This window comes from Syngnathus leptorhynchus, unplaced genomic scaffold (genome assembly GCF_054491065.1).
Source record: "Syngnathus leptorhynchus isolate UIUO unplaced genomic scaffold, UIUO_Slep HiC_scaffold_60, whole genome shotgun sequence".
Classification (NCBI taxonomy): Eukaryota; Metazoa; Chordata; class Actinopteri; order Syngnathiformes; family Syngnathidae; genus Syngnathus; species Syngnathus leptorhynchus.
In genome coordinates, this window is record NW_028232027.1 from 177,501 (window position 1) to 192,500 (window position 15,000).

Below are 15,000 nucleotides of genomic sequence, written 5' to 3' on the forward strand. Positions count from 1 at the left end.
CGCGCGGCGCCCGACACTCAGCCGCTCGCTCGGCCTCCGTGGATCGTGGCTAGGTGGGATGGATGCCAAACCGGGTCGTCTCGGTCTCGCCGCAGTACGGTCGCGCCGGGGCCTGCGGGGCGGCGCGGGGAGCGCACGCTCACGCGGCGGCCGGGGCGCTAGAGTGCGACCCGCAGTGGGTAGGAACCGTCCACCCGACGTCGGACGAGCCGAGGCCGATGGAGGCCCTACCAAGGCGGGTCATGAGTGCCAGTCGGTCAGTTGGGTGAGGGGGTACTCGGAGGCCCGCCGGGAGCAGACGGGCGACCGGGGATGGGGGGCGTACGCGGGCGGGCGCCGGGAGAAGACGGCCCGTCCGGGGTCGAATCTCGGCCTGTGTTTTCGGAGCCGGCCGGGCATCACGCTCCCTCCTTGGATGGACAACATTCGTAGTTGACACTTTGTGTCATTTTATCCGAGCAGACGGGCGCCGCGAGGCGGACCGTCCGGGGCGACTCTCGGCCTGTGTTTAAGGAGCCGGCCGGGCATCACGCTCCTTCCTTGGATGGACAACATTCGCAGTTGACACTTTGTGTCATTTTGTTCGGCCTGTGTTTAAGGAGGCGGCCGTCCTCCACTCGGTCCGTGTTTAAGGAGCGACACTCGCGCTCCGGTTCGGCCTGTATTTAGGGAGGCGGCCGTCCTCCGCTTGGTCTGTGTTAAGGGCGACACTCTGTCCATGTTTGAGGAGCCTGGCCCTGACGCTCCTCTCCGGCCTGTGTTTAAGGAGGCGGCCGTCCTCCCCTTGGTCCGTGTTAAGGGCGACACTCGGTCCATGTTTGAGGAGCCTGGCCCTGACGCTCCTCTCCGGCCTGTGTTTAAGGAGGCGGCCGTCCTCCCCTTGGTCCGTGTTAAGGGCGACACTCGGTCCATGTTTGAGGAGCCTGGCCCTGACGCTCCTCTCCGGCCTGTGTTTAAGGAGGCGGCCGTCCTCCCCTTGGTCTGTGTTAAGGGCGACACTCGGTCCATGTTTGAGGAGCCTGGCCCTGACGCTCCTCTCCGGCCTGTGTTTAAGGAGGCGGCCGTCCTCCCCTTGGTCCGTGTTAAGGGCGACACTCGGTCCATGTTTGAGGAGCCTGGCCCTGACGCTCCTCTCCGGCCTGTGTTTAAGGAGGCGGCCGTCCTCCCCTTGGTCCGTGTTAAGGGCGACACTCGGTCCATGTTTGAGGAGCCTGGCCCTGACGCTCCTCTCCGGCCTGTGTTTAAGGAGGCGGCCGTCCTCCCCTTGGTCTGTGTTAAGGGCGACACTCGGTCCATGTTTGAGGAGCCTGGCCCTGACGCTCCTCTCCGGCCTGTGTTTAAGGAGGCGGCCGTCCTCCCCTTGGTCTGTGTTAAGGGCGACACTCGGTCCATGTTTGAGGAGCCTGGCCCTGACGCTCCTCTCCGGCCTGTGTTTAAGGAGGCGGCCGTCCTCCCCTTGGTCTGTGTTAAGGGCGACACTCGGTCCATGTTTGAGGAGCCTGGCCCTGACGCTCCTCTCCGGCCTGTGTTTAAGGAGGCGGCCGTCCTCCCCTTGGTCTGTGTTAAGGGCGACACTCGGTCCGTGTTTAAGGAGCGGCCCTCGCGCTCCGGTTCGGCCTGTATTTAGGGAGGCGGCCGTCCTCCGCTTGGTCTGTGTTAAGGGCGACACTCGGTCCGTGTTTAAGGAGCCGGCCCTGACGCTCCTCTTCGGCCTGTGTTTAAGGAGGCGGCCGTCCTCCACTTCCTTCCATGCACCACCACATTCGCAGTTGACACTTTGCCATTTTTTCAGAGAGGTGACACTTAGTCGTTTTTTCGAAAGTTGACACTTAGTCGTTTTTTCGAAAGTTGACACTTTGCCGTTTTTTCAGAGAGGCGACACTTAGTCGTTTTTTCGAAAGTTGACACTTAGCAGTTTTTTCGAAAGTTGACACTTAGCCGTTTTTTCGAAAGTTGACACTTAGCCGTTTTTTCGAAAGTTGACACTTAGTCACTTTTTCGCCACAGTGACACCTCCAGCGCGTGCCACGGCGCTTTTCAGGTCTTCTATCCGACCTTGTGCTGTCGAGGACGGCGTGTCCGACGCCGTGGGGAGACCAGCACCATCTCCTCCATACTCGTAAACGGGGTGCTTTGGAAAACGGGGGGAAAGTCGATGAGTACACTGACTACTGGGACCATTTCATTGTACTCTGGCGCACCTGAAGACCAAAAAAGGTACTGCACCTTAGCCCGGGTACCTCACCCCCTGGTACCTCGAGGAGAACTTAGAAAAATTTCGACAAATTTTTGGTGAGCTCCAGGGAGAGAGGCTGATTTTTCGCTTTTTGAGGCCGACCGCCGAACCGGCGCGGGGCGGACTCACAAGCCCCGCAGAGCCGTGGGCACTTAGTCGTTTTTTCAGAGAGGCGACACTTAGTCGTTTTTTCAGAGGCGACACTTAGTCGTTTTTTCGAAAGTTGACACTTAGCCGTTTTTTCGAAAGTCGACACTTAGCCGTTTTTTTGGAAAGTTGACACTTAGTCGTTTTTTCGAAAGTTGACACTTAGTCGTTTTTTCGCCACAATTGGCTCTGAGCTCCAGGGGGAGAGCCTGGTTTTGCCTTATTTCAGGCCGGCTGGGGAACCGGCGCGGGTCGGATGCACGAGCCCGGCAGAGCCGTGGGCACTTAGAAAATTTTCGCCGATTAAGCTGGGACCTCCAGGCGGAGACCGGCATTCCTCGTCCTCGGGGTTCGACCCAGGAACCGGCGCTGGGCAGACGCCGTAGCCACGCAGAGCCGTGGGCACTTAGAAAATATTCGCCAAGTTGGCTCTGAGCTCCAGGCGGAGAGGCTGGTTTTGCCTTATTTCAGGCCGGCTGGGGAACCGGCGCGGGTCGGATGCACGAGCCCGCAGAGCCGTGGGCACTTTGCCATTTTCTCAGAGTCGACACTTAGTCGTTTTTTCAGAGAGGCGACACTCTGTCGTTTTTTCGAAAGTTGACACTTTGCCGTTTTTTCAGAGAGGCGACACTTAGCCGTTTTTTCGAAAGTTGACACTTAGCCGTTTTTTCGAAAGTCGACACTTAGCCGTTTTTTCAGAGATGTGACACTTTGCCGTTTTTTCGAAAGTCGACACTTAGCCGTTTTTTCAGAGATGTGACACTTAGAAACTTTTTGCCAAGTTGGCTGTGAGCTCCAGGAGGAGACCGTTATTTTTCGTCATTCTAGGCCGACTGCGGAACCGGCGCTGGGCGGACGCCAAAGCTCGGCAGGGCCGTGGGCACTTAGAAACTTTTTGCCAAGTTGGCTGTGAGCTCCAGGAGGAGACCGTTATTTTTCGTCATTCGAGGCCGACTGCGGAACCGGCGCTGGGCGGACGCCAAAGCTCGGCAGGGCCGTGGGCACTTAGAAACTTTTTGCCAAGTTGGCTGTGAGCTCCAGGAGGAGACCGTTATTTTTCGTCATTCGAGGCCGACTGCGGAACCGGCGCTGGGCGGACGCCAAAGCTCGGCAGGGCCGTGGGCACTTAGAAACTTTTTGCCAAGTTGGCTGTGAGCTCCAGGAGGAGACCGTTATTTTTCGTCATTCGAGGCCGACTGCGGAACCGGCGCTGGGCGGACGCCAAAGCTCGGCAGGGCCGTGGGCACTTAGAAACTTTTTGCCAAGTTGGCTGTGAGCTCCAGGAGGAGACCGTTATTTTTCGTCATTCGAGGCCGACTGCGGAACCGGCGCTGGGCGGACGCCAAAGCTCGGCAGGGCCGTGGGCACTTAGAAACTTTTTGCCAAGTTGGCTGTGAGCTCCAGGAGGAGACCGTCATTTTTCGTCATTCGAGGCCGACTGCGGCACCGGCGCTGAGCGGACGCCAAAGCTCGGCAGGGCCGTGGGCACTTAGAAACTTTTTGCCAAGTTGGCTGTGAGCTCCAGGAGGAGACCGTTATTTTTCGTCATTCGAGGCCGACTGCGGAACCGGCGCTGGGCGGACGCCAAAGCTCGGCAGGGCCGTGGGCACTTAGAAACTTTTTGCCAAGTTGGCTGTGAGCTCCAGGAGGAGACCGTCATTTTTCGTCATTCGAGGCCGACTGCGGCACCGGCGCTGAGCGGACGCCAAAGCTCGGCAGGGCCGTGGGCACTTTGCCACTTTTTCGCCACAATTGGCTGTGAGCTCCAGGAGGAGACCGTTATTTTTCGTCATTCTAGGCCGGTTGCAGAACCGGCGCGGCTCGGATGCACGAGCCCGCAGAGCCGTGGGCACTTAGAAAAATTTCAGAGAGGCGACACTTTGCCATTTTTTCAGAGAGGTGACACTTAGTCGTTTTTTCGAAAGTTGACACTTAGCCGTTTTTTCGAAAGTTGACACTTAGTCGTTTTTTCGAAAGTTGACACTTAGTCGTTTTTTCGCCAAAGTGCCCACCTCCAGCGCGTGCCACGGCGCTTTCCAGGTCTTCTATCCGACCTTGTGCTGTCGAGGACGGCGTGTCCGACGCCGTGGGGAGACCAGCACCATCTCCTCCATACTCGTAAACGAGGTGCTTTGGAAAACGGGGGGAAAGTCGATGAGTACACTGACTACTGGGACCATTTCATTGTACTCTGGCGCACCTGAAGACCAAAAAAGGTACTGCACCTTAGCCCGGGTACCTCACCCCCTGGTACCTCGAGGTGAGCTCCAGGGAGAGAGGCTGATTTTTTGCTTTTTGAGGCCGACCACCGAACCGGCGCGGGGCGGACTCACAAGCCCCGCAGAGCCGTGGGCACTTAGTCGTTTTTTCGAAAGTTGACACTTAGTCGTTTTTTCGCCGATTTTGCTGGGACCTCCAGGCGAGGACCGGCGTTTTTCGTCTTCCGGGTCCGACCCGGGAACCAGCGCCGAGCGGACACATTCGCTCGCTAGTGCCGTTGGCACTTAGAAAATTTTTCGTTTGTCATGAGCTCCGGGCGGAGACCGGCGTTTTTCGTCTTCCGGGTCCGACCCGGGAACCAGCGCCGAGCGGACACATTCGCTCGCAAGTGCCGTTGGCACTTAGAAAATTTTTCGTTTGTCATGAGCTCCGGGCGGAGAGCGGCGTTTTTCGTCTTCCGGGTTCGACCCGGGAACCAGCGCCGAGCGGACACATTCGCTCGCTAGTGCCGTTGGCACTTAGAAAATTTTTCGTTTGTCATGAGCTCCGGGCGGAGAGCGGCGTTTTTTGTCTTCCGGGTTCGACCCGGGAACCAGCGCCGAGCGGACACATTCGCTCGCTAGTGCCGTTGGCACTTAGAAAATTTTTCGTTTGTCATGAGCTCCGGGCGGAGAGCGGCGTTTTTCGTCTTCCGGGTTCGACCCGGGAACCAGCGCCGAGCGGACACATTCGCTCGCTAGTGCCGTTGGCACTTAGAAAATTTTTCGTTTGTCATGAGCTCCGGGCGGAGAGCGGCGTTTTTCGTCTTCCGGGTTCGACCCGGGAACCAGCGCCGAGCGGACACATTCGCTCGCTAGTGCCGTTGGCACTTAGAAAATTATTCGTTTGTAATGAGCTCCGGGCGGAGAGCGGCGTTTTTCGTCTTCCGGGTTCGACCCGGGAACCAGCGCCGAGCGGACACATTCGCTCGCTAGTGCCGTTGGCACTTAGAAAATTTTTCGTTTGTCATGAGCTCCGGGCGGAGAGCGGCGTTTTTCGTCTTCCGGGTTCGACCCGGGAACCAGCGCCGAGCGGACACATTCGCTCGCTAGTGCCGTTGGCACTTAGAAAATTTTTCGTTTGTCATGAGCTCCGGGCGGAGAGCGGCGTTTTTCGTCTTCCGGGTTCGACCCGGGAACCAGCGCCGAGCGGACACATTCGCTCGCTAGTGCCGTTGGCACTTAGAAAATTTTTCGTTTGTCATGAGCTCCGGGCGGAGAGCGGCGTTTTTCGTCTTCCGGGTTCGACCCGGGAACCAGCGCCGAGCGGACACATTCGCTCGCTAGTGCCGTTGGCACTTAGAAAATTTTTCGTTTGTCATGAGCTCCGGGCGGAGACCGGCATTTTTCGTCATTCGAGGCCGACGGGGGAACCAGCCGGAGCGGACACGTTTGCTCGGAAGAGCCGTTGGCACTTAGAAAAAATTCCGTGTCTCGTGAGCTCCAGGGGGGACAGGCTGGTTTTATTCATCCGTAGCCGACATGGGAACCAGCGCGGAGCGGATTGGTGTTGCGCTGCCATATACCTCATCTCTCTCAAGAGTCCCCCCCTTATACGTGCCGATGGTGTTTTGGAAAACGGGGGGTAACTGGATGAGTACACTGACTAGTGGGACCAAGTACACTAATAGCCCCTGGTACCTAAAATGGAAGTATAGAGGCCGACTTTCGGGCAAGATCACGCCGGGTTAGGCTTCCAGGACCTCGGCTAAGCAATTTTAACGGGTTGCCCGGTTCTTTTTTGAACCAGCCCGGTTCTTTTTTTTTATCCAGCCCGGTTCTTTTTACACTTCCAGCTGGAGCTCGGGAGCGGCTTTTTGCACAAGATCACGCCGTGTTAGGCTTCCAGGACCTCGGCTAAGCAATTTTAACGGGTCGCCCGGTTCTTTTTTGATCCAGCCCGGTTCTTTTTTTTATCCAGCCCGGTTCTTTTTACACTTCCAGCTGGAGCTTGGGAGCGGCTTTTTGCACAAGAACACGCCGTGTTAGGCTTCCAGGACCTCGGCTAAGCAATTTTAACGGGTCGCCCGGTTCTTTTTTGATCCAGCCCGGTTCTTTTTTTATCCAGCCCGGTTCTTTTTACACTTCCAGCTGGAGCTCGGGAGCGGCTTTTTGCACAAGATCACGCCGGGTTAGGCTTCCAGGACCTCGGCTAAGCAATTTTAACGGGCCACCCGGTTCTTTTTTTTTATCCAGCCCGGTTCTTTTTTTTATCCAGCCTGGTTCTTTTTACACTTCCAGCTGGAGCTCGGGAGCGGCTTTTTGCACAAGATCACGCCGTGTTAGGCTTCCAGGACCTCGGCTAAGCAATTTTAACGGGTCGCCCGGTTCTTTTTTGATCCAGCCCGGTTCTTTTTTTGAACCAGCCCGGTTCTTTTTACACTTCCAGCTGGAGCTCAGCAGCGGCTTTTTGCACAAGATCACGCCGGGTTAGGGTTCCAGGACCTCGGCTAAGCAATTTTAACGGGCCGCCCGGTTCTTTTTTTGATCCAGCCCGGTTCTTTTTACACTTCCAGCTGGAGCTCAGCAGCGGCTTTTTGCACAAGATCACGCCGGGTTAGGCTTCCAGGACCTCGCCTAAGCACTTCTAACGGGCCCTGGTCCACCCCTGCCAGCGCATTTCAAAACTTGGCATTAATTTCGACCTAAGAGACGAAGTCTGATTTTTTTCTACCACTTGGGCGGCCTTTTTGCACCCAGAACACCCGCACCGGCACCATAAATTCGAAGGGTGCCGAGTGCGTCGGCGCAGATTCTGCGACGGAGTGACACTTCCCTCTTGTGGACATTCGGCGGTAGGTGAAATGCGCACTCGGTCTTCTCTTTTCTTTTCCTTCCAGTGAAACTTTGGCAACATTCTGCGAGCTGCTGGCTTCCAGAACCTCGGCCAAGCAGGTGGAGGATTTTTTTCCACTTCCAGCTGGAGGTGAGGAGGGACTTTTTGGGCAAGATCACGCCGACTTAGCAAGCAAGGTGGAAGTGCCAGCATGCTCCGTGGCTGGAAGTGTGGATGTGGAGCTCCAGCACCCTCCCTGCCTATGGAAGTGTGGAGCTCCAGCACCCTCCCTGCCTATGGAAGTGTGGAGCTCCAGCACCCTCCCTGCCTATGGAAGTGTGGAGCTCCAGCACCCTCCCTGCCTATGGAAGTGTGGAGCTCCAGCACCCTCCCTGCCTATGGAAGTGTGGAGCTCCAGCACCCTCCCTGCCTATGGAAGTGTGGAGCTCCAGCACCCTCCCTGCCTATGGAAGTGTGGAGCTCCAGCACCCTCCCTGCCTATGGAAGTGTGGAGCTCCAGCACCCTCCCTGCCTATGGAAGTGTGGAGCTCCAGCACCCTCCCTGCCTATGGAAGTGTGGAGCTCCAGCACCCTCCCTGCCTATGGAAGTGTGGAGCTCCAGCACCCTCCCTGCCTATGGAAGTGTGGAGCTCCAGCACCCTCCCTGCCTATGGAAGTGTGGAGCTCCAGCACCCTCCCTGCCTATGGAAGTGTGGAGCTCCAGCACCCTCCCTGCCTATGGAAGTGTGGAGCTCCAGCACCCTCCCTGCCTATGGAAGTGTGGAGCTCCAGCACCCTCCCTGCCTATGGAAGTGTGGAGCTCCAGCACCCTCCCTGCCTATGGAAGTGTGGAGCTCCAGCACCCTCCCTGCCTATGGAAGTGTGGAGCTCCAGCACCCTCCCTGCCTATGGAAGTGTGGAGCTCCAGCACCCTCCCTGCCTATGGAAGTGTGGAGCTCCAGCACCCTCCCTGCCTATGGAAGTGTGGAGCTCCAGCACCCTCCCTGCCTATGGAAGTGTGGAGCTCCAGCACCCTCCCTGCCTATGGAAGTGTGGAGCTCCAGCACCCTCCCTGCCTATGGAAGTGTGGAGCTCCAGCACCCTCCCTGCCTATGGAAGTGTGGAGCTCCAGCACCCTCCCTGCCTATGGAAGTGTGGAGCTCCAGCACCCTCCCTGCCTATGGAAGTGTGGAGCTCCAGCACCCTCCCTGCCTATGGAAGTGTGGAGCTCCAGCACCCTCCCTGCCTATGGAAGTGTGGAGCTCCAGCACCCTCCCTGCCTATGGAAGAGCCACCTCCGCGGGCATGCTGCTCAACCACGCCGGCCCAGAGTTCCAGCCGCTCGGCTACACTCTCTCACAAGCCCCGCCTGGAGCTCCCCAGCCCACCCCTGGTACCTCAACTACCGAGGCCAGCCGCTCGACCAGGCCGGCCCAGAGTTCCAGCCGCTCGGCTTCACTCTCTCACAAGCCCCGCCTGGAGCTCCCCAGCCCGCCCCTGGTACCTCAACTACCGAGGCCAGCCGCTCGACCAGGCCGGCCGAGAGTTCCAGCCGCTCGGCTTCACTCTCTCACAAGACCCGCCTGGAGCTCCCCGCCCCACCCCTGGTACCTCAACTACCGAGGCCAGCCGCTCGACCACGCCGGCGCAGAGTTCCAGCCGCTCGGATAAGCTCTGTCACTCACCCGCCGCGCAGCCACCGGTAACGGGGAAATGTCGCCGCCTGGCGGACACGCCGTTGTAAATGAATGGGCTTTCGCACTTAGTGCAATTTTCGCCAACTCTCTGACTGGAGCTATGGAAGTATGGAGCTATGGAGCCACCAGCCACCCAGGCTGGAGCTATGGAGCCATGGAGCTCTGGTGCTATGGAGCTCTGGAGGTATGGAGCTATGGAGCTATGGAGCTATGGAGCTATGGAGCCCTGGAGCTCTGGAGGTATGGAGCTATGGTGCTATGGAGCTCTGAAGCCATGGAGCTCTGGTGCTATGGAGCTCTGGAGCGCTGGAGGTATGGAGCTCTGGAGGTATGGAGCTATGGAGCCCTGGAGCCCTGGAGCTATGGAGCCCTGGAGCTATGGAGCCCTGGAGCCCTGGAGCTATGGAGCCCTGGAGCTATGGAGCTATGGAGCCCTGGAGCTATGGAGCTATGGAGCTCTGGTGCTATGGAGCTATGGAGCTCTGGTGCTATGGAGCTATGGAGCTCTGGTGCTATGGAGCTATGGAGCTCTGGTGCTATGGAGCTATGGAGCTCTGGTGCTATGGAGCTATGGAGCTCTGGTGCTATGGAGCTATGGAGCTCTGGTGCTATGGAGCTATGGAGCTCTGGTGCTATGGAGCTATGGAGCTCTGGTGCTATGGAGCTATGGAGCTATGGAGATCTGGTGCTATGGAGCTATGGAGCTCTGGTGCTATGGAGCTATGGAGCTCTGGTGCTATGGAGCTATGGAGCTCTGGTGCTATGGAGCTCTGGTGCTATGGAGCTATGGAGCTCTGGTGCTATGGAGCTCTGGAGCTATGGAGCTATGGAGCTATGGAGCCACCAGCCAGCACCCTCCGTGGCTGGATCAATGGAAGTGTTTTAGGTACCAGGCAGCCAAAGGGCCGGGGCCTCACGCTCGACCACGCCGGCGCAGAGTTCCAGCCGCTCGGATAAGCTCTGTCACTCACCCGCCGCGCAGCCACCGGTAACGGGGAAATGTCGCCGCCTGGCGGACACGCCGTTGTAAATGAATGGGCTTTCGCACTTAGTGCAATTTTCGCCAACTCTCTGACTGGAGCTATGGAAGTATGGAGCTATGGAGCCACCAGCCACCCAGGCTGGAGCTATGGAGCTCTGGTGCTATGGAGCTCTGGTGCTATGGAGCTATGGAGCTCTGGTGCTATGGAGCTATGGAGCTCTGGTGCTATGGAGCTATGGAGCTCTGGTGCTATGGAGCTCTGGTGCTATGGAGCTATGGAGCTCTGGTGCTATGGAGCTATGGAGCTCTGGTGCTATGGAGCTATGGAGCTCTGGTGCTATGGAGCTCTGGTGCTATGGAGCTATGGAGCTCTGGTGCTATGGAGCTATGGAGCTCTGGTGCTATGGAGCTATGGAGCTCTGGTGCTATGGAGCTATGGAGCTATGGAGCCACCAGCCAGCACCCTCCGTGGCTGGATCAATGGAAGTGTTTTAGGTACCAGGCAGCCAAAGGGCCGGGGCCTCACGCTCGACCACGCCGGCGCAGAGTTCCAGCCGCTCGGATGAGCTCTGTCACTCTCCCGCCGCGCAGCCACCGGTAACGGGGAAATGTCGCCGCCTGGCGGACACGCCGTTGTAAATGAATGGGCTTTCGCACTTAGTGCAATTTTCGCCAACTCTCTGACTGGAGCTATGGAAGTATGGAGCTATGGAGCCACCAGCCACCCAGGCTGGAGCTATGGAGCTCTGGAGGTATGGAGCTCTGGTGCTATGGAAGTATGGAGCTATGGAGCTCTGGAGGTATGGAGCTATGGAGCCCTGGAGCTATGGAGCCCTGGAGCTATGGAGCTATGGAGCCCTGGAGCTATGGAGCTATGGAGCTATGGTGCTATGGAGCTATGGAGCTCTGGTGCTATGGAGCTATGGAGCTCTGGTGCTATGGAGCTATGGAGCTCTGGTGCTATGGAGCTATGGAGCTCTGGTGCTATGGAGCTATGGAGCTCTGGTGCTATGGAGCTATGGAGGTATGGAGCCACCAGCCAGCACCCTCCGTGGCTGGATCAATGGAAGTGTTTTAGGTACCAGGCAGCCAAAGGGCCGGGGCCTCACGCTCGACCACGCCGGCGCAGAGTTCCAGCCGCTCGGATGAGCTCTGTCACTCTCCCGCCGCGCAGCCACCGGTAACGGGGAAATGTCGCCGCCTGGCGGACACGCCGTTGTAAATGAATGGGCTTTCGCACTTAGTGCAATTTTCGCCAACTCTCTGACTGGAGCTATGGAAGTATGGAGCTATGGAGCCACCAGCCACCCAGGCTGGAGCTATGGAGCTCTGGAGGTATGGAGCTCTGGTGCTATGGAAGTATGGAGCTATGGAGCTCTGGAGGTATGGAGCTATGGAGCCCTGGAGCTATGGAGCCCTGGAGCTATGGAGCTATGGAGCCCTGGAGCTATGGAGCTATGGAGCTATGGTGCTATGGAGCTATGGAGCTCTGGTGCTATGGAGCTATGGAGCTCTGGTGCTATGGAGCTATGGAGCTCTGGTGCTATGGAGCTATGGAGCTCTGGTGCTATGGAGCTATGGAGCTCTGGTGCTATGGAGCTATGGAGCTCTGGTGCTATGGAGCTATGGAGCTCTGGTGCTATGGAGCTATGGAGCTCTGGTGCTATGGAGCTATGGAGCTCTGGTGCTATGGAGCTATGGAGCTCTGGTGCTATGGAGCTATGGAGCTCTGGTGCTATGGAGCTATGGAGCTCTGGTGCTATGGAGCTATGGAGCTCTGGTGCTATGGAGCTATGGAGCTCTGGTGCTATGGAGCTATGGAGCTCTGGTGCTATGGAGCTATGGAGCTATGGAGCTCTGGTGCTATGGAGCTATGGAGCTCTGGTGCTATGGAGCTATGGAGCTCTGGTGCTATGGAGCTATGGAGCTCTGGTGCTATGGAGCTCTGGTGCTATGGAGCTATGGAGCTCTGGTGCTATGGAGCTCTGGAGCTCTGGAGGTATGGAGCTATGGAGCCACCAGCCAGCACCCTCCGTGGCTGGATCAATGGAAGTGTTTTAGGTACCAGGCAGCCAAAGGGCCGAGGCCTCACGCTCGACCACGCCGGCGCAGAGTTCCAGCCGCTCGGATAAGCTCTGTCACTCACCCGCCGCGCAGCCACCGGTAACGGGGAAATGTCGCCGCCTTGTGGACACGCCGTTGTAAATGAATGGGCTTTCGCACTTAGTGCAATTTTAGCCAACTCTCTGACTGGAGCTATGGAAGTATGGAGCTATGGAGCCACCAGCCACCCAGGCTGGAGCTATGGAGCTCTGGTGCTATGGAGCTATGGAGCTCTGGTGCTATGGAGCTATGGAGCTCTGGTGCTATGGAGCTCTGGTGCTATGGAGCTATGGAGCTCTGGTGCTATGGAGCTCTGGAGCTCTGGAGGTATGGAGCTATGGAGCCACCAGCCAGCACCCTCCGTGGCTGGATCAATGGAAGTGTTTTAGGTACCAGGCAGCCAAAGGGCCGAGGCCTCACGCTCGACCACGCCGGCGCAGAGTTCCAGCCGCTCGGATAAGCTCTGTCACTCACCCGCCGCGCAGCCACCGGTAACGGGGAAATGTCGCCGCCTTGTGGACACGCCGTTGTAAATGAATGGGCTTTCGCACTTAGTGCAATTTTCGCCAACTCTCTGACTGGAGCTATGGAAGTATGGAGCTATGGAGCCACCAGCCACCCAGGCTGGAGCTATGGAGCTCTGGAGGTATGGAGCTATGGAGCCCTGGAGCTATGGAGCCCTGGAGCTATGGAGCCCTGGAGCTATGGAGCTATGGAGCTCTGGTGCTATGGAGCTATGGAGCTCTGGTGCTATGGAGCTATGGAGCTCTGGTGCTATGGAGCTATGGAGCTCTGGTGCTATGGAGCTATGGAGCTCTGGTGCTATGGAGCTATGGAGCTCTGGTGCTATGGAGCTATGGAGCTCTGGTGCTATGGAGCTATGGAGCTCTGGTGCTATGGAGCTATGGAGCTATGGAGCCACCAGCCAGCACCCTCCGTGGCTGGATCAATGGAAGTGTTTTAGGTACCAGGCAGCCAAAGGGCCGGGGCCTCACGCTCGACCACGCCGGCGCAGAGTTCCAGCCGCTCGGATAAGCTCTGTCACTCACCCGCCACGCAGCCACCGGTAACGGGGAAATGTCGCCGCCTGGCGGACACGCCGTTGTAAATGAATGGGCTTTCGCACTTAGTGCAATTTTTGCCAACTCTCTGACTGGAGCTATGGAAGTATGGAGCTATGGAGCCACCAGCCACCCAGGCTGGAGCTATGGAGCTCTGGAGGTATGGAGCTATGGAGCCCTGGAGCCCTGGAGCTATGGAGCTATGGAGCCCTGGAGCTATGGAGCCCTGGAGCTATGGAGCTATGGAGCTCTGGTGCTATGGAGCTATGGAGCTCTGGTGCTATGGAGCTATGGAGCTCTGGTGCTATGGAGCTATGGAGCTCTGGTGCTATGGAGCCACCAGCCAGCACCCTCCGTGGCTGGATCAATGGAAGTGTTTTAGGTACCAGGCAGCCAAAGGGCCGGGGCCTCACGCTCGACCACGCCGGCGCAGAGTTCCAGCCGCTCGGATAAGCTCTGTCACTCACCCGCCGCGCAGCCACCGGTAACGGGGAAATGTCGCCGCCTGGCGGACACGCCGTTGTAAATGAATGGGCTTTCGCACTTAGTGCAATTTTAGCCAACTCCGTGGCTGCAAGTATGGAAGTATGGAGCTATGGAGCCACCAGCCAGCACCCTCCGCGGCTGGAGCTATGGAAGTATGGAGCTATGGAGCTCTGGGGCTATGGAAGTATGGAGCTCTGGGGCTATGGAGCTCCGGGGCTATGGAGCTCCGGGGCTATGGAGCTCCGGGGCTATGGAGCTCCGGGGCTATGGAGCTCCGGGGCTATGGAGCTCCGGGGCTATGGAGCTCCGGGGCTATGGAGCTCCGGGGCTATGGAGCTCCGGGGCTATGGAGCTCCGGGGCTATGGAGCTCCGGGGCTATGGAGCTATGGAGCTCCGGGGCTATGGAGCTCCGGGGCTATGGAGCTATGGAGCTCCGGGGCTATGGAGCTCCGGGGCTATGGAGCTCCGGGGCTATGGAGCTATGGAGCTCCGGGGCTATGGAGCTCCGGGGCTATGGAGCTCCGGGGCTATGGAGCTATGGAGCTCCGGGGCTATGGAGCTCCGGGGCTATGGAGCTCCGGGGCTATGGAGCTCTGGAGCTATGGAAGTATGGATGATCCAGCACCCTCCGTGGCTGACCGCTGGTGCTCGGGGCCGGTGAACTCGGCACCCGCCTCCGGCGGGTGCCTCGGTGACCGCCGTCGCTTGGGGCCAGTGAACTCGGCACCCGCCTTTGGCGGGTGCCTCGGTGACCGGTTGTCGCTTGGGGCCAGTGAACTCGGCACCCGCCTTCGGCGGGTGCCTCGGTGACCGGTTGTCGCTTGGGGCCGGTGAACTCGGCACCCGCCTTCGGCGGGTGCCTCGGTGACCGGTTGTCGCTTGGGGCCGGTGAACTCGGCACCCGCCTTCGGCGGGTGCCTCGGTGACCGGTTGTCGCTTGGGGCCGGTGAACTCGGCACCCGCCTTCGGCGGGTGCCTCGGTGGCGGTCGGGGTTGGTGCTTGGGGACCGGCTTCGCTTCTGGAAGTCTGGGGGAGGCGGTCTGGTGGTGGTGGCCGACGTTGATGGTGGTGGGGCGGGAAGAAGAAGGTTATAGTCCCCAGCCCGCCGCATAGGAAAATTTTAGGTACCAGGAGTGGATTTTTTTTTGCACCGGCGGTTAGGGGCCGACCCCTTGGTTTGGTGTCCGGGGAAAGTGCCTGCCGCCCGGCCCGGAGAAAGATTAGGCCCCCAGCCCGCCGCGGAGGAAATTTT